At 41.7% G+C, this 26,019-nt stretch overlaps 1 protein-coding gene across 1 annotated transcript in view; it reads right to left on the reverse strand.

Annotated features, from left to right (window-relative positions):
* Window positions 1-9,159: 9,159 nt before the first annotated feature.
* RTKN2 (rhotekin 2) overlaps window positions 9,160-26,019 on the reverse strand; it is a 127,562-nt gene continuing 110,702 nt past the window's right edge. Inside the window, exon 13 of the transcript XR_009005592.1 lies at window positions 9,160-9,216. The gene's annotated coding sequence lies outside the window, so the exon portion shown is untranslated. The remainder of the gene's footprint in view (window positions 9,217-26,019) is intronic.

A 26,019-nucleotide genomic window follows, 5' to 3' on the forward strand; every position in this document is an offset into this window, starting at 1 on the left:
CCAGAGACAAGGAGTTGGGATATTTATACTGGAACTCCCATCATTGGTTGAGGATTAGCTCCTCCAGCAGCAAGTGAAAGCCCTCAAGCAAAGAGAGGCAGAGGCTGGTAGCTGGAAGCTGGGCAGACCTGCACTGAAGTGGAAAGGCCTGACAGTTTATGGTGTATCTGCTAATCAGAACTCTCAACAGATGATCATGGGTTCTGAAATAAAAACCTGGATTAGAGTTTTAGCTTCAGCACTTAGGGCCAGCTACCCAGCTTACTGAGTCTCATTTCCTCATATGCAAAATGTGGGAGGGAGGGGGTAAGAACGTACATCTCACAGGAGTGTTGTGAGGATGAGATAAGATGATATATACGAATGTTCCTTCAGTTTAGTTAGTGGGTCTTTTAATTTTTAAATTTTTATTTAAAAAATCTGTGGATGACAATAATACATCAAGGATTTCCCTGTTGGCGCAGTGGTTGAGAATCTACCTGCCAATGCAGGGGACACGGGTTCAATCCCTGGGCCGGGAAGAGCCCACATGCCGCGGAGCAACTAAGCCCATGCGCCACGACTACTGAAGCCTGTGCGCCCTAGAGCCTGTGAGCCACAACTACTGAGCCCATGTGCCACAACTACTGAAGCCCATGCGCTCTAGGGCCTGCGTGCTGCAACTACTGAGCTCGCATGCTGCGACTACTGAAGCCCGCATGCCTAGAGCCCGTGTTCTGCAACAAGAGAAGCCACCGTAATGACAAGCCCGTGCACCGCAATGAAGTGTAGCCCCTGCTCGCCCCAACTAGAGAAAAGCCCACACGTGGCACCGAAGACCCAACGCAGCCAAAAAAATAATAAAATAAAATAAATCGAATAAAGATATAACTTGTAAAATTGGAATGACAGCTTGCTAATCTTCTTTGTTCACTTAGCTCTTGAAATGATGGACATAACCCAGGAGCCCTGCCAGACTTTCTTTCTTTTTCCTTTTTTAAAAAAATAAATTTATTTATTTTTGGCTGCGTTGGGTCTTAGTTGCTGTGTGTGGCCTTTCTCTAGCTGCGGCAAGCAGGGGCTACTCTTCGTTGCGGTGCATGGGCTTCTCATTGTGGTGGCTTCTCTTGTTGCAGAGCATGGGCTCTAGGCGCGCGCACCTCAGTAGTTGTGACTTGCAGGTTCTAGAGCGCAGGCTCCGTAGTTGTGGCGCATGGGCTTAGCTGCTCCACAGCATGTGGGATCTTTCCGGACCAGGGCTTGAACCCATGTCCCCTGCATTGGCGGGCGGATTCTTAACCATTGCGCCACCAGGGAAGCCCCTGACATGTGACGTTGTAACTGGCGTGAACAGCTTCACTAGCCTGAGTTACAAATACTCAGGTCTAACTTTTTTCTTCTTCGTAAAAATTGAAGTATAACTTACATATAGCACAGTGAACAAATTTTACCTGTACAGATTGATGAATTTTTGCATGTGTCTATGTACTTGAAACACAACACAAATATAGATATAGAACATTGTTATCACCTGGAATTTCCCTTGAAGTCCTGTCCAAGCCTCCTTCCCCAACCCAGAGGTAATTACTATTCTGACTTCTATCTTCATTGAGTAGTTTCGCCTGTTGTTGAATTTCATATAAGAAATCAAAGCATATGTATTACTTTGTGTCTTTCTTCTTTCATTCACATAATTCTTTGATATTCATCCATGTTGTTGCATGTATCCATAGTTTGTTCTTTTCTTATTGCTGAGATATTCCATTGAGTGAATATACCATGATAGATTTATTCATCAGCAGAGCTGAGGGACATTTGGTGCTTTTCATGTTTGAGCTATGACGGATAAAGGTGCTACAAACATTCTTGTATATGACTATTTGTGGACCTATTTACTTAGTTCTTTTGGAACTGAATTCCACCTAGAAATGGAATTTCTGGGTCACAGAGTAGGTGTATATTTACCTTTAGCGGTTACTACTCAACTGTTTTACAAAGTATTTAAATTAATTTACATTCCCATAAGCAATGTATAAAAGTTCCAGTTGCTCCATATCCTCAAAAACACTTGGTATTTCCAGTTTTTACAATTTTAGTCATTCTAATGAGTATAGACTACTATTTTACTGTTGTTTTCATTTCCCTGATGAATAATACTGCTTAGTCCTATTTCCACATGCTTATTAGTCATTTGGCTATCCTCCTTTATGAGTTGCTTATTGAAGTCTTTTGCTAGTTTTTAACTGTAAATTTTTTGTCTTTTTAAAATTTATTTGTAGGAGTTCCTTATATATTCTAGATTCAAATCCTTGCCTATTTGCTTTTTTAATAAAGTCTTTTGATGAACAGAAGTTGTTCATCTTAATCAATTCCAATTTATTAACTTCTTATGATTAGTGCTTTTTGCATCCTGTTTAAAAAATCTTTACCTATCCTGAGATCATTAGCATGGACAAACATTTTTTCTTCTAGAAAATTTCAGCTTTAAGTCTATATCCATTTTGCATTAATTTTTGTAGCTGGTGTGAATAATGATTAAGGTCTTTTTAAAAGATACAGAGGGGCTTCCCTGCTGGCGCAGTGGTTGAGAATCTGCCTGCCAATGCAGGGGACACGGGTTCGAGCCCTGGTCTGGGAGGATCCCACGTGCCGCGGAGCGGCTGGGCCCGTGAGCCACAACTGCTGAGCCTGCGCGTCTGGAGCCTGTGCTCCGCAACAAGAGAGGCCGCGATAGTGAGAGGCCCGCGCACCGCGATGAAGAGCGGCCCCCGCTTGCCACAACTAGAGAAAGCCCTCGCACAGAAACGAAGACCCAACACAGGCAAAAATAAAAATAAATTAATTAATTTAAGAGATACAGATATGTATTCCAGTATTATCTATTGAAAGAGCTAACTGTTCTCCACCGAAGTAAAGAAGGGCCTTTTCCATGAATCCAATGACTGTATACGCATAGGTCTATTATTGGCCCCATTCAGTTCCATCAATTCATTTGTCTATGCTTGTGCCACCAACACATTGTCTTAATTACTGTAACTTTATATAATATTCCAGGAAGTGAGGGGGAAGTGAATTCAGCCTTGTGACTAATGATTCAATCATTCATGCCTACCTAATGAAACCCTGATAAAGACTCTGGACACCGAGGCTTGGGTGAACTTCCTTGGCTGGCATTCATACTTCCATACTCTGGGTGATGTGCCCTAAGGATAAGAAAGCTTCACGTTTGGGACCCTCCCAGACCTCACCGTATGTCTCTTCATTTGGCTGGTCCTTATTTGTATCCTTCATGATAAAACTGTAATAAAAAGTAAAGCACTTTCCCAAGTGATGTGTGTCATTCTACCAAATTATCCAACCTAGGAGGATAGTGGGAACCCCTGAATTTGTATCCAGTTGATAAGAAGTGTGGGTGGCCTGGAAACCCTGGAGTTTGCAGCTGGTGTCTGAAGTGAGGGGAGTTTTGTGGAGAATGGAGCCCTTAATTTGTGAAGTCTGCACTAACTCTGGGTAGTCAACATCAGAATTGCATTGCAGGCACATGCACGTTAAGGATTGTTTTGTCTTTTTAGAGAATCGAGCCCTTTATCATTACACAGTACCTCTTTATCGCTGATAATTTCCCTTGTTACGAAGTCAGCTTTGTCTGAAATCAATATGGCTACTCCAGATTTCTTTTGATTAGTGTTAGCATGCTCTGTCTTTCTCTATTCCTTTTACTTTTAATCTTTGTCTGGGTTTCTTGTTGACAGCATATAGTTGGGTGTTGTTTTTCTGTTAAATCCTCTCTGAAATCTCTGTCTCTTAACTGGTATATTTAGACCATTGACAGTTAGATTGGTTACTTACAGGTAGTGTAAGTACCCTGAAACAGCATATTCCCAGTTCTTCCCTCCTGTTCCTTTTAATATTGCTGTCATTCATTCCACTTATCCCTAAGATATAATCACCCAATACATTGTTGCTATTATTATTTTGAACACACTGTTGTTATCTGTTAGATGAACTAAGGATAAGAAAGATTAAAGATTTTATTTTACCTTCATTTATTCCTCTTCTAATGCTCTTTTCTTTTTTAAAGTAGATCTGAGTTTCTGACCTATGTCATTTTCCTTCTCTCTGAAGAACTTTTAATATTTCTTTCAAGACAGGACTACTGGCAATAAATGCCCTTAACTTTTGTTTATCTGAGAAAGTTTTTATTCCTCCTTCACTTCTGAAGGATGATTTCATTGGATACAGAATTCTACGTTTGTAGGCTTCCCCCCACCCCCAAGTTTAAAACATTTCACTCCACTATAATCTTGCTTGTACGGTTTCTGAAAAGAAGTCTGATGTAATTTTTAACTTTATTCCTCTGTTTTTGCTTCTCACTTCTTTCAAGATTTTCTCTTTGTCTTTGATTTTCTGTAGTTTGAATATGATATGCTTAGGAACATTTTTTTGGGTATTTATCATGCTTGGCGTTCTCTGAGCTTCCTGGATCTGTGGCTTTGTGTCTGCCATTAATTTGGAAAATTCCCAGTCATCACTACTTCAAATGTTTCTTCTGTCCTTTTCTCTTGTGTTTCTCCATCTGGTATTCCCATTAAATTGTACGTTATTACACCTTTTGTAAAAGTTCCATAGTCCTTAGATTCTGTTCCATCTTTTTTCTTTTTTCTCCTTGCCTTTCAGTTTTTAAAGTTTTATTGACAGTTTTATTGACGTTTTATTGATAAGCTCACTGATATTTTCCAAGACCATGTCTAGTCTGCTAATAAGCCCAACAAAGGCATTCTCCATTTATTTTAGAGTTTTTGATTACCAGTATTCCCTTTAGATTCTTAGAGCGTCAATACCTCTGCTTATATAACCCACCTGTTCTTGTGCAATGTCCACTTTTCCACTAAAGCCCTTCACATATTAATCATAGTTATTTTAATTCCAAAATCTCTGCCATGTCTGTGTCTGGTTCTGATATTTGCTTTAACTCTTCAGACTGTCAGGTTTTGTTTTTTTTTTCCTTTAGCTTTCCTTCTTTTTTTAATTGAAAGCAGAGATGATGTACTGGGTAAAAGAAACTGATTTAGATAGGCCCTTAGTGTGAAGTTTTATGTCCATCTGACTAGGAGTTAGGTGGTGTTTACAGTTGGCTGTAACTGTGGTGTCAGACTAAAATTTCTGCTAGTGTCCTTATTTTTGTCTCCCCCATTGTTTGGGGTTTTCCTAGAGACTTCTTAAACAGGGTTTGAGGCCTGCAGTTCTTTTAGCTATAATCATCTACTATTACACAGACGTTGGATTGATGTGGTAGTATAGTGTGTGGCGGGGGGAAAGTTTTCTATAGTCCTGTAATCAGATTTCAGTCTTTTGGTGAACATGAGTTGGGTATTTCCCTTTCCCCAGGGTGGTTAGGCTTTGGTAAAACCTCAGTAGATTAGACATTTGTAAATTAGTTTCCTTAAGGGTAGGCCTTGCTGAGAATAGAGAGCTCTGGATATATTTCAAAATGGTTACTTTTCCCCTCTCCCTGTTGGAAGCATGAGGGCATTTTTCTCCAATCTTCACAGTGACAAACCTATAGAATTCCTGGAGATAAAACTTACAAATGTGTGGAGGCCTCCCTAAAATTGGGTTTCCCCAGAGTTTTTAACTCTCAGCTTGTCTATACTGAGCCTGGAGCAATTCGTCAATTACAGTTTAAAATATTCCTACCAATACTGGCTGCAGTGAAGGATTTCGGCTCTGCAAGCTGTGGCTCTCTGTATCCACTTGTCTGTTGCTCTAGCTTTCAGGACAGCAATTTCTCCTGTGACCCCAATTCTCTGATGGATCTAGGAAGAGTTGTTGATTTTCACTTGGTTCAGCTTATTTATTGTCATAAGGACAGGAGTGACAACTTCCAGAAGTTTTAGACCAGAAAACAGAAGTCCACCAGGTCTGCTTTTGAAACTTAAATTAAGATATTGAGCCACTGGGCTTCCCTGGAGGCGCAGTGGTTAAGAATCTGCCTACCAATGCAGGGGACACGGGTTCGAGCCCCGGTCTGGGAAGATCCCACATGCCACGGAGCAACTAAGCCCGTGCGCCACGACTACTGAGCCTGTGCTCTAGAGCCCGCGAGCCACAACTACTGAAGCCCGTGCGCCTAGAGCCCGTGCTCCGCAACAAGAGAAGCCACCGCAATGAGAAGCCCGCGCACCACAACAAAGAGTAGCCCCCGCTCGTCGCAACTAAAGAAAGCCCGCGCACAGCAACGAAGACCCAACTCAGCCAAAAATAAATAAATAAATAACTTTATTTAAAAAAAAAAAAAGGTATTGAGCCACTATATGTCCATATTAGCAGGAAGTAGTATGTCTTTATCTTGGAACCCCTGGCTGTAATATCCTAGAATCTCAGCATATAGTCTAGCTAGTTGAGCTTTCAAATATCCCACAAGGAGGAACTATAAAATCTAATCAATCCACTAACAGATTTCCCTCTTTATTCCTTGTTTCTAATATTACTACAATGACTATGTTAGACTGTGTCACCACTGAAAAGACCTGGCTCTCTGAGGCCAACGTATCACTGCCTTCTACTGCCATGACACTGTGATGGTCCTATTACCTCATTGGCACGTTTGTCTATGTGTGCTCCACCCTTGGGTCCCTGAGGTTATAACTGCCCTTCCCATACATTCAGCCAAAGCCCCAAAGTGAACCAGCCATGCTAGGGTAGATCATTTTATAGGGGCATCTACAAACCCACATCCCCCTGTCTTCATGGTGAATTCCCTCTCACTTGAGCTTCCTTTCCTATAAGTAAGCTTACTCAGGACCACCTCAGTTCATCAAATCTTCAAAAGGGAAGGGATCAGGTCTGGATCCATTTGATTTGCTCACTTGCTGTCCAGAGACTAGTTCTGCATTCCAGGAAGTGTAAAGAGAGACAGCACACTTAAGGCACCTGTGGCTCTTCAGAGGCCTGCCCTGATGCTGGCTTGCATTTGCACAGAGCTAGAAGTGCCTGGGAATTTGCACCCAGCATGCTCCACAAAAAGTGGCCCTTTACCAATAGAGAAAACCCAGTTCTCTTGCCTCCGACTGGACAACTGTGACGTGTAATTAACGCTCCCAGGTTCCCCTGTGGGATCAGGGTGGAGCTACCTCATATCCTTGCTTGGTTTCCTTCCTTTCCTTGTCCTGCTTCCTCTACGTCCGTACCTGTCTACCCTGGAAGCACTTCCCTAATCAACCATTTCCTCGTGGCTTTCATCTCAGAGTCTGCGCCTGGGGAACTCAACTTAAGACACCAACCAAAAGTTTCAAGGTGCTGAATGCCTTCTGGTCTTACATTTTCCCCTTAATCTACTCAAAGTAGATTTGCTTCCTCCAAGTGAAGTGGCTGACATTTAAATGCCACCTGCTCATACAAATAAATAAATTTTTCTATTCCTGCCCAACCACATTCTTTGCTATTGGTTATTTCCAATCGTTTTACTTAACATGTCTTCTTGTGCCTTTAGAGGCCTGAAAAGGTCAGGGCCCACAGTAGCCAAATAATTCATTTGATCATCCACCACTGTATTCAAGGAAGCTTGCTTGAATACTTACTCTAAAATCAGTTAAGACTTTCTTTTTTTAGAATGTTCAACAGCTTCATTGAGGCATAATTGACATACAATAAGCTGCACATATTTAAAGTATATAATTTGATAAGTTTTAACATATGCATACACCCGTGAAACCATTACTACAATCAAGACTGTGAACATATGCATCACCTCCAAAAGTTTCCCCACACCCCTTTACAGGGTCTCCCTTCCATTCCTTTCGCCCCTCTCCCAAGCAGCCATTAACCCGCTTTCTGTCATGATACATTAGTTTGCATTTTCTAAAACTTTATATAAATAGAATTGTATACTATGTATTATTTTTTTGTAGCTGTTGGAGTTTTACACTCAGCATAATTATTTTGGGTTTCATCCATGTTGGTGCATGTATCAAAGTTCATTCCATGTAATTGTTAAGTAGCATTCCATTGCATGGATATACCGCAATGTTGATAGGTTCACCTGTCAGGATACTTGGGTTGTTTCCAGTTTGGGGCTATTACAAATAAAGTTGCTATGAACATTCATTCACATGTCTTTGTATAAACACGTACTTTCTTTTTTCTCTTGGGTGAACGTTTACACATGAAATACTTGGATCATATTGTTGGTATATGTCTAATTTCTTAAGAAACTGCAAAAATGCTTTCCAAAGTGGTTATATCATTTTATACTCTCAGCAGCAACATATGAAAGTTTCAGTTCCTCTGCATTTTCACCAAATCTTGGTACGGTCAGTCTTTATAATTTAATTGTAATTTAATTTAACAGATGTGTAATGGTATCTCATCATGGTTTTAATTTGCATTTTTTAATTGAAGTATAGTTGATTTACAATATTATATTACTTTCGGGTGTACAGCGTAATGATTCAATCTTTTTTGTGGATTATACTCCGTTTAAAGTTATTATAAAATAATGGCTATATTTCCCTGTGCTGTACAATACACCCTTGTTGCTGACTTAGTTTATACATAGTAGTTTGTATCTCTTAATCCCCCACCCCAATCTCAGCCCTCCACTGCCCTCTCCCCACTGGTGACCACTACAGTTAAGACTTTGACGACTCCTTTCCTGTCCTCTCTTTTTCTCTCCCAGTGCCCTCATTCAGGCAAAAATGCCCCTATATCTTTTCCAACTTGCCCAGTCAAAATCTGTTCATGAGAAATGATTAAACTAGTCAGTGGCTGAAATGCAGTCTCTACTTTTCTTCTCTCGGTGAGGGATGGTGAGGGGAGCGTTAGGGTATTTAAAATATACCCTCGCCCTACATAATAAAAAGCTCTGGATGTTGTTCAAGGTATTTCAGAGATCAGACAATTGATATGAGGAGAATTTCGGAGCACAGGGGCCCTTAAAGATAGCCCCTGGCATCTGTCCCTGGCAAGCAAAAGTCAGTTGTAGGCAATTCCTTATTTACAGAGCCTATAGACTAATCACAGTTGAAAGGGGAGTAGCTCTCTCTAGATGGATCTCCCTCTGCCCCCATCTCTGTACCTCACCTGGTGCTGGTGAGAGCTCAGAAACAGGTAACTTCAGCTTCAGCTCAGCAACACAGGTGGCCAGGGGAAGTCTACATGGTGTGGTGGACGAGGCGTCGAGTTCAGCAGAAAACAGCCCTGGTTAAAAATCCTGGCTTTGCACATGCCCCTGTGTGACTTCAAAAAAGTCACTTAATCTCTCTGTGGCTCCAATTCCCTGGATATAAAATGAAGATAATGATACTACTCTCCAAGAACTGCTATAAAGCATAGAAATGAGATCAAACATGTACGAAAACGGCTAGTACCAAATAAACACCTGAAGAATATTAATCCCTCTTCCCCCTCACCCCCCATACGGCAAGGTTCAGTAAATGATGCTGGGTTTATCTGAGTCATCATTCTGCTTCCCTGGTTCAGAAACTGACCCCCAGTTAACTCCGAAAATTAACCTTCCAGAACATCAAAATTAGAAGGTACTTTTCTATCATCTTGTTCAAACCATCCATTTTACAGATGATGAAACTGAGGCCTAGAGGATTCAGGGGCCTTGTTCAAAGTCTACCGTTTCTCCTCTATTGCTCTTTGCCCTATACCTTGTTAATTATCACCTTTTTGAAGTCTGTGTTTACAAGTCCTGGCTAATGTTTAGCTCTTTGCATCTCCAGTATTATTTTGTGAGGTGTTGCCCCACAGGGTTATTTCAGTCTTCTGCACAGGTCTCCCAAAAGGACAATGCTGTGGATTCTTCACAGCTCTCCAGAGGTGCCAAGCTGGTGCGTAGTCACTGGCCCTGGGTCCCAGATACTTCCTTCCTGAGACAGGGCTGTTCTCTGGACATATTTGTCTTCTGGCAGAAAAGCATTTTTCCATGCCCACGGTGGTGAAGCTGGAAGAGAGAGTCTCACAGAGGCTGGAACAGTTCTGTTGGCTTCCTGGCCTTTAGTGGGTGACTTTGCCAGACACTCGTGCTCTGGGGAGACAGCTCTCCCTCTGTCTCAGTCCCAGGGTCTGCGGGGGACCCAGCGATCCAGAGGAGAATCTTCAAGGCCAGAGACCTCAAGTAACCTCGAGAGCTCCCTCTTTCCTGCAAAGCAGCTCCACCACTGTCCAGGGCCCACTGGTTCCTCCTTGAGGACTAGAATTATGAAAACAGCCCAATCAGAACACAGTCAGGAGGGTCCAGAAGCGTCCAAAAGAGTCGTCCTCACAGTGTGGAATTCAGTGAGTTCCACCAGGGAGAACAGGAGAGACGTGACTAAAACCCCCTTGGAGCCTTGTCAAACCACAGCACCCCACTGCAATGCTGCCCTCACCACCTCACTTCAGGGATAACCTTGGGAGACTTCAAACTCTGAATGTTGGTGGGTAAGGTTAGGTAGGCAGGTCAGAATCTGGTTGGGGGTGGGAGCCAGAGGACAGGTTTGAAAAAGCTCCCCAGATGATTCTGATGAGTTGCCCTCACCCGCTAGGGTTGTTAGATTTAGCAAATAAAAAACAGGACACCCAGTTTCATGGGACTTTCAGATAAACAGTGAATATTTTCTAGTATAAGTATGTCCTATGTGATATTAAAGACATACTTATACTAAAAAAAATTGTTGTTTATCTGAGACTCAAATCCGACTGGGCATTATGTATTTTATCTGGCAACTCTCCCACCCTCTCCACCCTCAAACAGGAAAGTGACATTTTCAAATACCATTCTAAAAAAAAAAAAAAATACATGCACTGTCAAAAGTGCAGAAAAATATGAAACATTAAATTAAAACCAGTAATAATTTTACCACCCAGAGTTGTTATTATTTTGGTCTATTCCTTGTCTATACACACACACACACACACACACACACAACCTCTGTGTGTGTGATTTATTGTCAGTTATATTTTTATAAAATTTGGATTATACCAAACATCCAAATATTCAGTTTTATATTATGTTTTTCCTTATAACATTATATGTATGTATAACGTGCTTTATTTCATATATCATTGTATATATTTACTGCTATATATTTTCCTATGTCTTCAAATATCTTTCATCACCAGGTCTTTTAATGGCTGACAAATGCTGACTCTGATTCCCAGCTCGGGCATGGAGGGGAATGAGAGGAACAGATCTCAGAGCCCTCCATTTTGGCAGACAGCAATTAGCCATCAGATGCTTGATGTGGCAAACACCCTGCACCACGCCGGACCCACAGGAGGGATTCCAGAAATGCTTTTGATTAAACGAGTAAGTAAATGAACGAACCCCTGTAGACCCTGGGAGCACACTAGCGCGAACACAATACCCACATTTCCATTGTACAGGTCCTGCTGAATGGAAGAAGAGCTGCTTGCACTTCAGCAGGGAGCTGGTAATTTAGAACACAGCCTTCTGGCCCCTGGTGTTGAACATATGCAAAGTCCTGACTTTGCTTTAAATTTCACAAATAGTATCAGTGCCAGGCCCCATAGTAAGTACTATGGACACAGAAACGAACAGGCTAGAGCAATCACATTCCTGTGAAATTATGTGTGTGTGTGTGTGTGTGTGTGTGTGTGTGTGGTGGGGAGACAGATAATAAGAGAGTAAATAAATATAATTTCATACATTAGTGATAAATGAGACCCGAAACCACTGCAGCCACAAAGCTTACTGTCCATGCTAACATGATTCAACTATTTGACACTCAGCATTAACATGACAGCAACATTCTAGAAAATTCCAGTCCAAAAAGATAGAGTTGCAAACAGTGGTACTGTTTGTTTTAGGAACTTCCTGAAAACCCATTTATCTGAACAACAAACTCTTCAACTAATGGGGATCAGGGTGGTTGCCCCTTTCTCAGAACAACCCAACTTGTCTATATACTCTTCAAGGTCCCCTGCAAAGCCCTCACCTTGCTGTGTTCATCCGTCCTAAACTATTATATCACAAACTGCACAATTCCAACCAGGACTCCACATAGAAAGACTCACCTTAAACTAGAACCTCAAAATCTTAATATTCCACCCTGACCTCCCCCTTCTACGAAGCTTCTATGATTCCATCAAAGAAATGATATCCCTTACTGCACTAAGCAATACATTTGGCTTTGTGCAATCAGCAGGCCATTTCAGTAGTCTGTGTAGGAATCAGCAGTCAACATGAGTGGTATGAAGTAAAAGAAGCAGAGCCACTCAATCCATAGTGCTGGAGATGGGGCTGGCAGTGGTGGTTGAGATGAAAGCCTCTCAAAAGTGGTAACATTTGAGCTGAGACCTGAATGAGGAGAAGGATCTGGCCTTGCCATATCCTGGGGCAAAACCTTCCAGACACCAGGAATAATAAAAGGAAGGTTGACAGTAGGGCAAAGGAGTTCAGAGAGGTGGAAGGTATCAATAGATGGATGCCAGATGATGTAGCTCATTGCAGGCCAATGAAAGGAGTTTTAATTTTATGCTAAGTGTGACCCAAAGGAAAAAAAAAAAAAACAACCTGGAAGATTTAAGCAGAAAAACTACGTTCTTTCAACCATCCTTCCGGTCAATGAACGTTACTTGAGACGCTTCTCTTGCCTGGTATTTGTGGGCATGAACTGAGCTGGAGATTTAGCTTTCTAGAGAAAAGACAGACACAAATAGCCAGCGTGCAGAGGACCAACGCCTGTACGTTGCAGGAGGTGTGAGAAGGAGACGGTGACCAGAAAGCGAGTGGCCCTTCCTTGCCATGGCTCTGCCTCCCACCCCCCCAGGGTTCGATGTAAGTGCAGTTTGCTTGATGGTAACCTCCAGGCTCTAAGGTCCACAGGAGGTTACAGCAAACTCGGGCTGTGGACTCCCCAGGAGCAGCCAGCTCGTTATTTTTACCTACATGCCTCAGGACCAAGCTCAGTACCTGGGAGAGAGTAGGAGCTCAATAAAGGTGCTCAACAAACGTTGGAATAGATGGTCTGCTTTTTGGGTATTTATACTCCATCCAGTTCCAAAAAGTTATGAAATTGTACACAGAGCTACATATATTATTAAAACACAAAATAAATGAGAAAATTAGAGGAAGGAAATGTAAAGGTAGGGAAATAAAGTTACGGTTGAAAATCCTTAGCAAGTAGTTTTGAACAGAGGTGAATTATAAAGTCTTGTTAGCAGCCAGAGAAAAGAGACCAAAGGTCAGTTGCTAGATTCACAGAAACAAAATTAAGAACAAGAACAAGAAGCCAGTGGCTCAGGAAAAGTCCAGTTCTTTTCTTTTTTTTTTCAAACTTATGCCCACATTTTATTTATTTATTTATTTATTTATTTATTTATTTATTCATTCATTCATTCATTCTTGGCTGTGTTGGGTCTTCGTTTCTGTGTGTGGGCTTTCTCTAGTTGCGGCGAGCGGGGGCTACTCTTCATCGTGGTGTGCGGGCCTCTCACTGTCGCGGCCTCTCTTGTTGCGGAGCACAAGCTCCAGACGCACAGGCTCAGCAGTTGTGGCTCATGGGCCCAGCTGCTCCACGGCATGTGGGATCTTCCCAGACCAGGGCTCGAACCCGTGTCCCCTGCATCGGCAGGCAGATTCCCAACCACTGCGCCACCAGGAAAGCCCCAGTTCTTTTCTTGAATTGAGTCAAAGAAAAATTTTTATGGGTCTTCATAAAGTGATTTTCTGTGAGGTAGTATATAACAACATCCCTAAAACAATACAGTTGTGAGTTTCAAATGGCCGTTTCTGGAAAATCCCAGGAGCATTATCCAGGCATATGTGGGCCTAATTCGATCAAGGTGACTGGGAAGAGGCAGAGCAGGCACTTTCCTGGTGACCAAGCTTGGGTACCAGAGGGACAGACGCGGGCTGGGAAGCCGTGGAGGATCGAGATGGCGGGGACCCAAGCACGCTTGAGCTTGATGGGGCCAGGCACATGCATACATCTTGCACACCTCTGGAACGGAGTAACTCAGAATACAGGAGATTCCTCCCCCCTTACACCCTGTGTGGAGCAGCTTTCTGCCCTCCTGGAACAAAGTGAAGGAGAGGGAGGCCTACGCAGCGGAGAGATTTGCGGAGGGGGGAATCTTCATGAAGTGCTATAGTAAACACCTCATATTTCAACTCTGTGAAGAAAGCATCTCCTGGCAGACAAGCTCACAAAACGTGCGCAGTTAGTGGTCGGGTCGTCCAAGGCCTGCGTGCAGCTCCATCAGGGTCCCCCACTTCCTGGGCCATAAAAACGTGCTCCTGACTGATGGCTGACATATGAGGTGACAGGCAAGGAAATGGTTTCCTTCGGCTGCGTGTGTGTGCCGCACTTTACAGCTCCCCTGGAATCAGTAAGGGCAGATACTGCTATTGCGTAAGTATAGACTCTCAATGGCTTCTTCATGGAAGAGAACATTTGGTTTGGAAAAGAAAATCATGGTGAATTCAAAACAGAAAAATGTCTCCTTTAAAAATATTGTAATTTTTGAATGATTGTAAGCACGGTTTAAACTCACTGGATTTTCCACCAGATCTGTGTGTGCAGACATAACCTGTGTTATGCTCTGATGATGTCAGGCACTTGAAAGGAGAGCCTTACCTTTTGCAAAGTTCTTTGTCACCGCTTGTAGATGGGAGAGTGGAGCCTCCACAAAGGTTAAGTGCCATCTCCAAGGCCACACAGGTGGCTCCTAAATTCCCAGCTTCTGAACTCAGTTGAGAGCTCTTTTTTTTTTTTTTTTTTTTTTTTTAAGGATTTTCTTATTTATTTATTTATTTATTTTTTGGCTGTGTTGGGTCTTCGGTTCGTGCGAGGGCTTTCTCCAGTTGCGGCAAGCGGGGGCCACTCTTCATCGCGGTGCGGGGACCGCTCTTCATCGCGGTGCGCGGGCCTTTCTCTATCGCGGCCCCTCCCGTCGCGGGGCACAGGCTCCAGACGCGCAGGCTCAGCAATTGTGGCTCACGGGCCCAGCTGCTCCGTGGCATGTGGGATCTTCCCAGACCAGGGCTCGAACCCGTGTCCCCTGCATTAGCAGGCAGACTCTCAACCACTGCACCACCAGGGAAGCCCAGTTGAGAGCTCTTTACATGAGAGGATGTCGATGGGGCAACAGGAGCCCAGCCAGCAATTCTTCATTTCCCCACCTCTTACCTTTTTCTCCACTTTCCTACTAAAGGGATACTCTTAGATTGAGGGCTATGAGTGCAGCTGTTTCCATGGTCTTATCTGCTACTCCCACTTTGCACAGATATCTGCTTTTCCATGAGTCCCAAGTGGAAATGCTCTAAACATAAAGACCTCAGAAACCAACAAGGGCTGTGGAAGTTTGCCAAGCCTCAGATCACAAGGTTGGCATTAGAATCCCCTCCTAGCCTTCTGACCCAGGCTTGTCTGGGACCCCAGTCCTGTCATCGTGTCTCTCTTTTCCACACAACATGACCAAAACCAAGAGGTTTTCTGAGTGCTCACATCTGAACCAAGGGACCAGGGAGATTTCAGTGCCACGGGCTGCACATTCTGGTGAGGAATATGAGGCAGGAAAGACATTCATAAATTCTCAGACAATAAGGTCAGGAAAATAAATTCTTTGCATGACAATAAGGGGTGGTGGAATTCATTGGCATGATTACAGTGCTGGATTTGTACTGTTTGCAGCTTAGAATGGAAAGTCAACAACCACACACTGTTTAGGGTACTCGCTATGTGATCAGGCTCCTCCCATCAGGCATATAATTCAACAATCATTTCAGGTTTAGGAATACATTCTGACTTCATATTATGAGAAGATTTGTTTTAGGTGCTATTGCTAGGGAAGGGGAAGAGGGGATAGAGGGTGGGGGGAGGGCAAAGATAGTGTCAACCGATGCTGACCCTAAAGAGGTTATTCTCTAAGCAAATATTAACTGAAGGTCCACCTGCTGAATGAACATACCTTACTCAGGGGGGGCTGCCTGGTGCTACACAAGACTATCGAAAAAATATATTTATAGCCATTTTTCAATGGGAGAACAACACAAATATCTGTAGGAGACTCAAGATGAATAAGAAGGACATAAATGCAAATTGATCAGTGCCCAAAGTATAGGAAAAGAGATGAAGGTCCTTTCAAAGGATTTCAGCATCAAGGGTTGGAACAAAGAAGGTTTCGCCCTTTAGTAACCAGAACACTGTTAACCAGATGGGGCCATTCCCTGGCATTTGCCTGTTGTAGCTTCTGATCTCTAAATCTCCATCCAGCCAGCAAATTCCCCAGCTATGATTACCTCCAATATATGAGCTCATTTCTCTGCACTAACTCCCAAATGGTCGACATCGATTTGCAATGTTAATGAAGTAAGTACCCAACTATCCCTGTTCATGAGCTATTACCTCGGTATTGATTGTAGCCTTAATTGACAATTACTTGAATGGGCTGGGCTACACTGAGCTTTTATTAATTTTCCATTGTGATGCCCATTACTAAACTTCACTGCAGTTGTATAATAATATAAACTCCCCACTGTGGCTAACTGAACTGGAAAATTCCACTGGCCATTTCTCAAACCTGTTTATCCTGGAAAACAAAGAATTTGGTACTGTTAAATTTGATAACAGGATTCTAGACCTCGGCTCTCTGGGAAGAGAATTGTGACTTTGGCTGTGAAAATAAATAAAATTTGCTGAATTATTTTTCTTTCACTGTTATTTCAGAGGACATGTGGTATCCAGAGACGTGATTCTTCCCCTCGCTGCCTAGAGAAACAGTGAAATCCACGCTACTGTAAAATTATATTCATTCTTCCATCTTCCTTTCTTTCTTTTTTTAAATTAAGGGTGGGGAAGAGACATCGAGGTAGAAAAAATTATGTAGTTTTAGGAATTTTCATTTTCTTCAGCTAAGCCTTGTAAATAGATTTTTTTTTTTTTGCCCATCTCTCAAACATACAAGCAAAATCTCTGATTTCAAACCTTCTTAAAATAATAAACGAAATATATTAGAAATATCAAGACCCTGTTGGAAATGAAAGTCAGAGCTTTATCATGGAGGAGGTAAGAAAAGGAAGGGCTTGCTCACCAGCACACATTTAGATATCACTTCCCTCTCTCAGCTAGACCTCAGAAATCAGAAATGACTCTGGCTTTTGCCTCTTAGAAAGCCTCACACTGGCCTCCCTTTACCACCTAAGGTGCCCTTGACCAGCTCTAACCATGTTGGGATTACAAATGTGCACGTTAGGGTGAATGATAACCGTACTTGGAAAATGGGAAAACATCATCATAGAGGCCATTCTTCCTCATAGTATGGCTGGGATCAGCTGAATTTGGCTCATATAATGGAGAAGATGTAGGGGAGGAAAAACACTTTTCCTTCATCCTCTTATGTTCAGTCACAGGGGCCTGTGAATTAAACTAATAAAAAATCAGATTAACAGGAGAACATTTTACATGCGTGGAATCTTCACAGAAAAGAAGTGAATTCCCGAAGAAGTGATTAGACTTGGGAGCTTATGTACCATTTTAACAAAGGGCAATAGATTGTGGAGAAGTGACTAAACAAAGGAAAGAGGGGTTTGGGCTTCTAAGGGCAGTAAATTTGTGGGCAGGTAAATATATGAGGGAAACTAATGGTAGATAAGGGTTATTTAGTAAGGTTTACTTATGCAGACTCACGACAGTGTCATCTCTGTTTCCAGTGACAAGGCCTGTTCTCTCCTTCCTGGTATGGGATATGGGAGGGGTACACCTTCACAAAGGAAAATTTATGCCCCACTCTTAGGCAGACTGGGGGAGGGCAGAGAGCTCCTAATGTGTCTGCCATTTTCATCAATGCCTTCAGCTCAAAATAACCCTTATACCAAATTGGCATATTTTGGTGGTGGTGGGGGGGAATTCTTATCTCCCTCAAAGGTGATTCAGAAATATAACTTATGATCTAAGCCAGAGAAATGACTGTAATGTGATATAAAACTGATTAGAGTTAAATTTATTTTGTTATGAGCTAATAAAATGGAGCCAGTCCTATGGTGTTTTGGGAGAATAACTGGTACAAGCAGAAAAGGTGGGGGTTATTATCCATAAAGGAACTGCTGAATTCTTGGTCTTGCTGCTCTAGAAATATAGTCAATATCCACAAAAATTTCAGGAAAAATATTGATCGGCATCCAACCAATACAACTTTTAAATTAATCAGACTGGTATCGTTTTTGTTTTGTTTTGTTGACCATTACACACTCTCGGGAAGTCAATGACAAGAAAACTAGCTTCTATTACAGAGGATGTTTTGAAAGAAAAAATTAACAGAGACGAGTTTAAGCACAATCATCTCTGCCTAGTGTGAAAGGCTATGCAGTGTGGTATAAAATGCCTTTCACTAGGAATCAAAATTCTCATTTTATACTGAGGCCATAAGCGTAATGTCTATAGACCTCATTATAAAATGAGAGGTGTGTACCCTATAACCTCTGAGGGACTTTCTGTCCCTCTGAAACGCCATGATTTTGGCCTTGAGACATTGAGGTGCATGAAGGTAAAAGAGTGGGAAGAGCATTGTGCTCAGAGGCCAGAGCATTGCTTTGAGTTTGCATTCCCCCAGCCAGCTGTGTGATCTTGGACAAGTCACTTCATCTTCCTGAGCCTCATTTTCCTCCTCTGTACCATGAGGTGCTACTGAACCAGGTGACCTGTATGATCCCTTCTACATCTCGGGTTCAATTCAACACAGTAAGTAATGGCTCTTATAATTTAATTCTATGGGTAGACTTGGCAAAGCTATAGTACCCACTTATTTAATTAAACACTAACCCAGGTGTTGCTGTGATGGTGATTTTCCAGATATGGCTAACATCTAAAATCAGTCGACTTTATCTTCTCTTGACTGCCGTGGCTAGGACTTCCAAAACTATGTTGAATAAAAATGGCGAGAGTGGACATCCTGTCTTGTTCCTGATCTTAGAGGAAATGCTTTCAGCTTTTCACTGTTGAGTATGATATTAGCTGTAGGTTTGTCATATATGGCCTTTATTATATTGAGGTATGTTCCCTCTATGCCCACTTTATGGAGAGTTGTGTTTTTTTTTTATCATAGATGGGTGTTGAATTTTGTCAAAAGCTTTTTCTGCATCTATTGAGATGATCATATGATTTTTATTGTTCAGTTGGTTCATGTGGTGTATCACACTGATTAATTTGTGGATACTGAAAAATCCTTGCATCCCTAGGATAAATCCCACTTGTTCATGGTGCATGATCCTTTTAATGTACTGTTGGATTCAGTTTGCTAGTATTTTGTTGAGGATTTTTGCATCTACAAACAATAAATGCTGGAGAGGGTGTGGAGAAAAGGGAACCCTCCTACACTGTTGGTGGGAATGTACACTGGTATAGCCACTATGGAGAACAGCATGGAGGTTCCTTAAGAAACTGAAAATAAAGCTACCATATGATCCAGCAATCCCACTCCTGGGCATATATCTGGAGAAAAACATGGTTCAAAAGGATATATGCAACCCAATGTTCATTGCAGCACTGTTTACAATAGCCCAGACATGAAAGCAGCCTAAATGTCCATTGACAGATGAATGGATAAAGATGATGTGGTACATATATATAGTGGAATATTACTCAGCCATAAAAAAGAATGAAATAATGCCATTTGCAGCAACATGGATGGACCTGGAGATTATCATACTACTAAGTGAAGTAAGTCAGAGAGAGGAAGAAAAATACCATATGATATCACTTATATGTGGAATCTTAAAAAAAAAAAGGATACAAATGAACTTATTTACAAAACAGAAACAGACTCATAGACTTAAGAGAATGAATTTATGGTTACCAGGAGGGAAGGGTTGGGGGGAGGGATAGATTAGGAGTTTGGGATTGACTCGTACACACTGCTATATTTAAAATAGACAACCAACAAGGACCTACTGTATAGCACAGGGAACTCTGCTCAGTACTCTGTAATAAGTTAAATGGGAAAAGAATTTGAAAAAGAATAGATTCATGTATATGTATAACTGAATCACTTTGCTGTACACCTGAAACTAACACAACATTGTTAATCAACTATACTCCAATATAAAATAAAAATTAAAAAAATAAATAAAATAAAATAAAACCAGTGGACTTTAAGTGAATGAGATTACCCTCAGTAATGTGAGTGGGCCTCATCCAATCCACCGGAAGTTCTTAACAGCAAAAACTGAGCTTTCCTGGAGAAGAAAACAATTCTGCCTCAAGACCGCAGCATTAATTCCTGCCTGAGTTTCCAGCTTGCCAAACTGCCCTGTGGATTCCAGACTTGCCAGCCCTCGCAATTGTATGAGCCAATTTCTTAAAATAAATCTCTATTTATATATATATATATATATATATATATATATATATATATATATACACACACACACACACATATATATATACACACACATATACATACACACATGCACACATACATACACACATATTTTATTGGTTCTCTTTCTCTGGAGAACTCTGACTGATACAGCTCTCCAGGTGAGATGGTAAATTGGTGGCCATCAGAGAAGATGCACTGATATTTCTTTTACTTACTATGGTAGGAGTAGGGATAGAAACATAGAGCACAGGGTATCTCAGTGGCTATATATTCAGCGCACAACATTTTTTTCCTAGGGTCTCTACAGGTTTTATTTGTTTGTTTGTTTGTTTTGAATTAGTTGACAACATTTAAAAATAAGGAGATACCACTTAAAGTGTGAATTTCTCATTCTTTTAAATAACTGGAGATCTAGCAACCTGAGGCCTGTATTCCTGCAAGGAAACAGTCAGCTTGAACTAAATCCTCAAATTGGGTTACCTGTCACCCTGGGGTACACGAAGGCTTTCCAAGGAGTATCAGTTCCTAGACACTCAGCTTCCATATGCTCTCATTTCTAAAGCCGATCTGCTTGGCAAACTGCTTGCCTTCTGAGCCTCAGAGTTGCCCTCTTTTTCTCAGCTCCCCTTTACAATCACCTTTTTCTCACGTTGCAAAATGTGGTAGATACCAAGATAACACTGCTCAACTCCCCCTTCAACAAAGGACTAGCTGCCTGTAGTGGGTCAAATGGTGACCTCCAAAAGATACAGCCATCTGGAGCCTCAGAATGTTACCTTACATGGAATAAAGGTCTTTGTAGATATCATTAAGGTAAGGGTCTTGAGATCATCCTACATTATGCGGTGGGGGGGGGCCCTAAATCCAATGAGGAGTGTTTTTTTAGAAGGGACTGAAAAGTAGGGAACCACAGAAACACAGAGGGGAAGGCCATGTGAAGACAGAGGCAGAGATCTGAGCCAAGGAATGCCCAGGAGTGCCAGGAGCCAGCAGAAGCTGGGAGAGAAGCACGGAACAGTCTCCCTTCAGAGCCTCCAGAAGGAGCGGCCCCTGTCAACACCTTGCCTTTGGACTTCCGGCCTCCAGAACTGAGAGGATAAATTTGTCACTTTTAAGCCACCCAGTTTGTGGTGACTGGTTATGGCAACCCCAGGAAAGGACTGCACTGGCCCTCTGGGCGAGCTCCTCCAGGGCTGGCCTCATCCGCTAAAGGCCCACCCTGCCTGGGTGACTGAGCACGCGGCGGCAGCAAGGCCCGCCATCTCAGCCTGTCACCAACACAACTTCAATGGGCGACAATCGCTTCACAGCTGCCTCCTGGGTTGGCCACGCGCTCACCAAGTCCTTTCCAGTCCAGGCTGGCTTCTGTCCCCTCCTCCTCACAGGTGCTGATCCCTAATAAAGAGCTTGCCCTCACATTCTGTCTCAGCATCTGCCTCCAGAGACCCCAACCTGCTAGGCAGAACAAACGCATACATTCTACCCATCTCAAATCCTACTGTGGTGAATTGCCTCGGGGTGTTACAACTCTCTGGGTGACAATAAGACAATTCAAAATATTGATCTTGATGTTGCTGTAACAAAATGGTTCCTGTTCCCATTTACTTGTTTTTATAAACCAGGTTTCTCAGCCTTTATATCTATAAACACCAAACACAGGAACAGATTTGGCGCCGAACCTGATCTCATTCTAGCATTAAGTAATGTTCACCTACGCATATATGAACTAATTGGAAAAGATAAAACCCACCTATCTCATAGCTCATGCATTTAAAATAAAATTTTATGTTTAATAGTTATTCATCACAATTTTACAAGTATATTCAGGGTGTTTTAATCAATTTTTCCAGAAGAAAAGATCTTAACACATATGCTCTTATGGTCACAGGAAATAAACTTTCAATTTATATATTTTTTTTTTTTAAAAGGATTTTCTTATTTATTTATTTATTTATTTATTTTTGGCTGTGTTGGGTCTTCGGTTCGTTCGAGGGCTTTCTCCAGTTGCGGCAAGCGGGGGCCACTCTTCATCGCGGTGCGGGGACCGCTCTTCATCGCGGTGCGCGGGCCTTTCTCTATCGCGGCCCCTCCCGTCGCGGGGCACAGGCTCCAGACGCGCAGGCTCAGCAATCGTGGCTCACGGGCCCAGCTGCTCCGTGGCATGTGGGATCTTCCCAGACCAGGGCTCGAACCCGTGTCCCCTGCATTAGCAGGCAGATTCCCAACCACTGCGCCACCAGGGAAGCCCCCAATTTATATTTTAATTTATGTGGCAGAGAAGTCTGAAAGTGTGATGAATAAAACACTTTAAAACAAACATTATATTCAAATAAAATTTTGTGGGAGAAGAGAAATTAAAAAATAAGTTCAAGGAGAAAAAGGAAGTAAAATTTGTTTGTCAAATAAAATTTGTTGGTATATCTTTTTATGGTTGATGGTGGTTATCAAATTGCAATGGGGTTTAAATTCTATCAGAGTGATATAAGGCTTTTATTTTAAAATGTAACTGTTTACAGTGCACCACTAATTACCTTTAAAAACTATTAAGCTCACTATTAAAATTTTTATATGTTAAACTAAAATCTGATAAGGGTACATGGTTTTCTAAAAATTTTTCAGGGGGTTCCTGAGAGAATAGTTTGACTACCTTTGATTTGCATTGTCTGCTGGCATCTGTAGGCACTTCAGTATGATTTCTGCTTTAGCTAAACAACTGAGTATCTCTCTGCTAAAGCCTATGCTAATCCCCAAGTGCAGTTTCTGGGAGCTTTTATCTCCCCCAGATCTCTGAGGATCCAACATACTTGCTGGGGAGGAAGGGGCTGAAATACAGCCCCTTCTGATTTCCACAAAAGTTCTTTAAAGGCAAGGGCCACAGAAGAATGCTCTGAAGGGGGCAAGAAAGAGACCTACTTACAAATTCCCACAAAGGAATTTAAGAGAAGCTGCTCCTTTGGCACCCTCCCTCCATCCCCCACTCCCCAGCTTTCTCTCCCTTCTCTACATAGATTCTGTTACAAGCAGGTGGAGGAGAATGAGACATCTGAGGAAAATGTATTCACTTTCGCACTATTGCTGTTCCTTCCAAAATAATACCTTTAACAATGATTGCCACTTATTACGTGCTTATTATGTGCCAAGGGGAAAATGAATTACCTTAACAGCTGGCATCAGAATTCCTCGTAAGAAGGGAATTGTCTTTTGAGAATCTCTTGATAAGCCCTCTTAGGGACTGATTCTAAAAATCATCCAGAAGATGCATAATACAAGCAAGAAAATTTTGGTGAAAAATTATGACAAATAATAACAGCCAACACCTTTACAAATACTTACTATGTGCCAGGCCCTGTTTTAAGTACTTTACATATAGAAGCTTATAAAATCCTCATGACCACCCTATTATCCTTGTTTTAAAGATAGGGAACTGAGGAACAGAGAGACTGAGCAACTTGTCTCAGTGCCAGAGTCTGTGCTCTTATCTACTATGCTCTTAACCACTGAGCTATACTGTATCAGGACATTTTTATAAAATGATAGTAATTAAACCAATATGGTGCCATTTCATCATAGAGTAAGGAAATAGAACAGAAATCTGAAACAGACCCACGTATAGAAAATTAACATATGATAATTAGACATTTCAAATCAGTAGCAAAAATGAAAATAAATTTCTACTTCACACCTAAACCAAATTATATTCCAGATGGATCAAATGCATCAAATGTGTAGAAATGTAAATGTATCAAAAAATTTAAGTTCTAGGAGAAAATACTGGAATATTTTTTATAACGTTAGCATTTCCTTCTAGGCATATGAAGCCTAGTATCTGTATTTAAAAGATTTTTACCTTTAGCTACATAAATAGTAATGTGTATGGAAAAAATACATTATAATCCAAGTTGGAAGAAAAACAATACCCTGAGACAATACTGAACATATATGATAAACAAAGAGACAGAAAACATAATATATAAAGAGTTTCCACAAATCAACAAGAAAAAACCCCTACCTGCTAGGATAAGAAAAGAAATACAAACATGAATTCACAGAAAAATAAATGTAAATGGCCAGTTACTGTAAATTAACTTTATATATAAAGAGGCGCACAATCACATCAAAAGCCAAAGATGTGCAAAACAAAAAATATGGGATATCACTTTTAAAGAAGAAATTAGCAAATATTAAAGTGTTTAAAAATATGGCAGATGGAAAACTCTAAAATCCTGTTGGCATATTGGTGGTAGAGTAATTGGCAAGCCTTTCAGAGAGAACATTGGCAGTAGCTACTTCAACAGAAAATCCATACAGGTTCCCCCCACTATCTGAAAGTAGAGTGTTCCTGTGAAACCTTTCATAAGCAGAAATGGCGTAGAGTAGAGAAACAATTACCTTAGGACACATCCTGCTAACGAATGCACAAAATAAATCAAGATAAAGCACAGATGCTCATGGACTCAGTTCAAGTCATGCCAGCTTGATGCTGAGATGCTGGGTGTAGTACCCGGGAAGGAGCTTGGTGGGGCTGTTCTCACTGCTATTCTCACCGCTTGGGGTGTGCTGTGAGCTGCCTCTATAATGGCTCACTGCAAAACACATACTGAATGCTATCTGCCCTTTCCCCCTTTTTTTGTAAAAGTGAAAATATTCTTTGGATTTCTTTTGGCTATCAGAAACAGGTGTTAGTGTAGGTGCTTTGCTAAAGCAAAGCGGTGTAAAGTGAACTTTTGAAAAGCGGGGGATAACTGTATTCCCTTTATCCTAGTAATTACAGGGGGGAATGATCATGTCTCCAATGTTTAAGGACATGGAATGAGTCCACATGTCTCTCCTGGGTCAAATGTCTGCATCAGAGTCTGGCTTGCAAGGCCCTCCATAATCGGGGCCACCTACCCATTCAGTGCCACCCCTCACACCAGCCTGTCTCCCCAAGCCTGACAGGTGCCAAATAGCACCCCCTCCCCCATGCTGTTTCATCCTCTCAAAGGACCTTGCTTCTATCTTTCCCCACCCGTTTTGAGGCCAAGCCCAAGCTCCATCTCCTTAATGATGTCAGGTCCTTAGCACAGTCCCTGACACCAAGTAAGGCTCAATAAATGCAAGCTTTTGTTACTTTAATATTATTAATCCTTAAACATCTACTCTCTTAGGCGAGTCCCTAAATCTTTTGGGTGTGTTTTCTTTACAATGAGCTTGAAAGTTTCTGGAAGACAAGAAATACTTTGGGCTTCCCATGTAAAGGCAGTACGGTTTACAAGGTTTTAATATCAGACAGACCTGGGTTGGACCTTGATCAGCCATTCTCTACCTATCTTTTAAGTTATTTCACCTGTATGCACTGGCCCATAATACATGCTAAATCAATTGTTACTATCATGATTATGGTTGCATACCTGCTCTCTGCATCATATCTGCCCCATCACAGCAATGTCAAAATAGAATCAAATCCATAGAAAGTAATCAGTAAACTCTTCTTGCAAGTTGATTAGTTTAGCAATCCAACTTGTCATGTGTTCTATCAAATATACTCCAAGTGACACTTTGTGTGTGTTTTCAATCATTCATTCATTCATTCATCTAAGAATAACCTCTCTTAGTTTGCTTTTAAGCCAGCTAGTAACTGTTCTCAGTTCAGAACTAGTCAAAGAATCAGTCTTCACCCGGTTGCTAGGAAACTCTGTCTTCGGTGCAGAAGTTAAGAATCAATTTCCCCAT

This window comes from Balaenoptera acutorostrata, chromosome 16, assembly GCF_949987535.1.
Source record: "Balaenoptera acutorostrata chromosome 16, mBalAcu1.1, whole genome shotgun sequence".
Taxonomy (NCBI): domain Eukaryota; kingdom Metazoa; phylum Chordata; class Mammalia; order Artiodactyla; family Balaenopteridae; genus Balaenoptera; species Balaenoptera acutorostrata.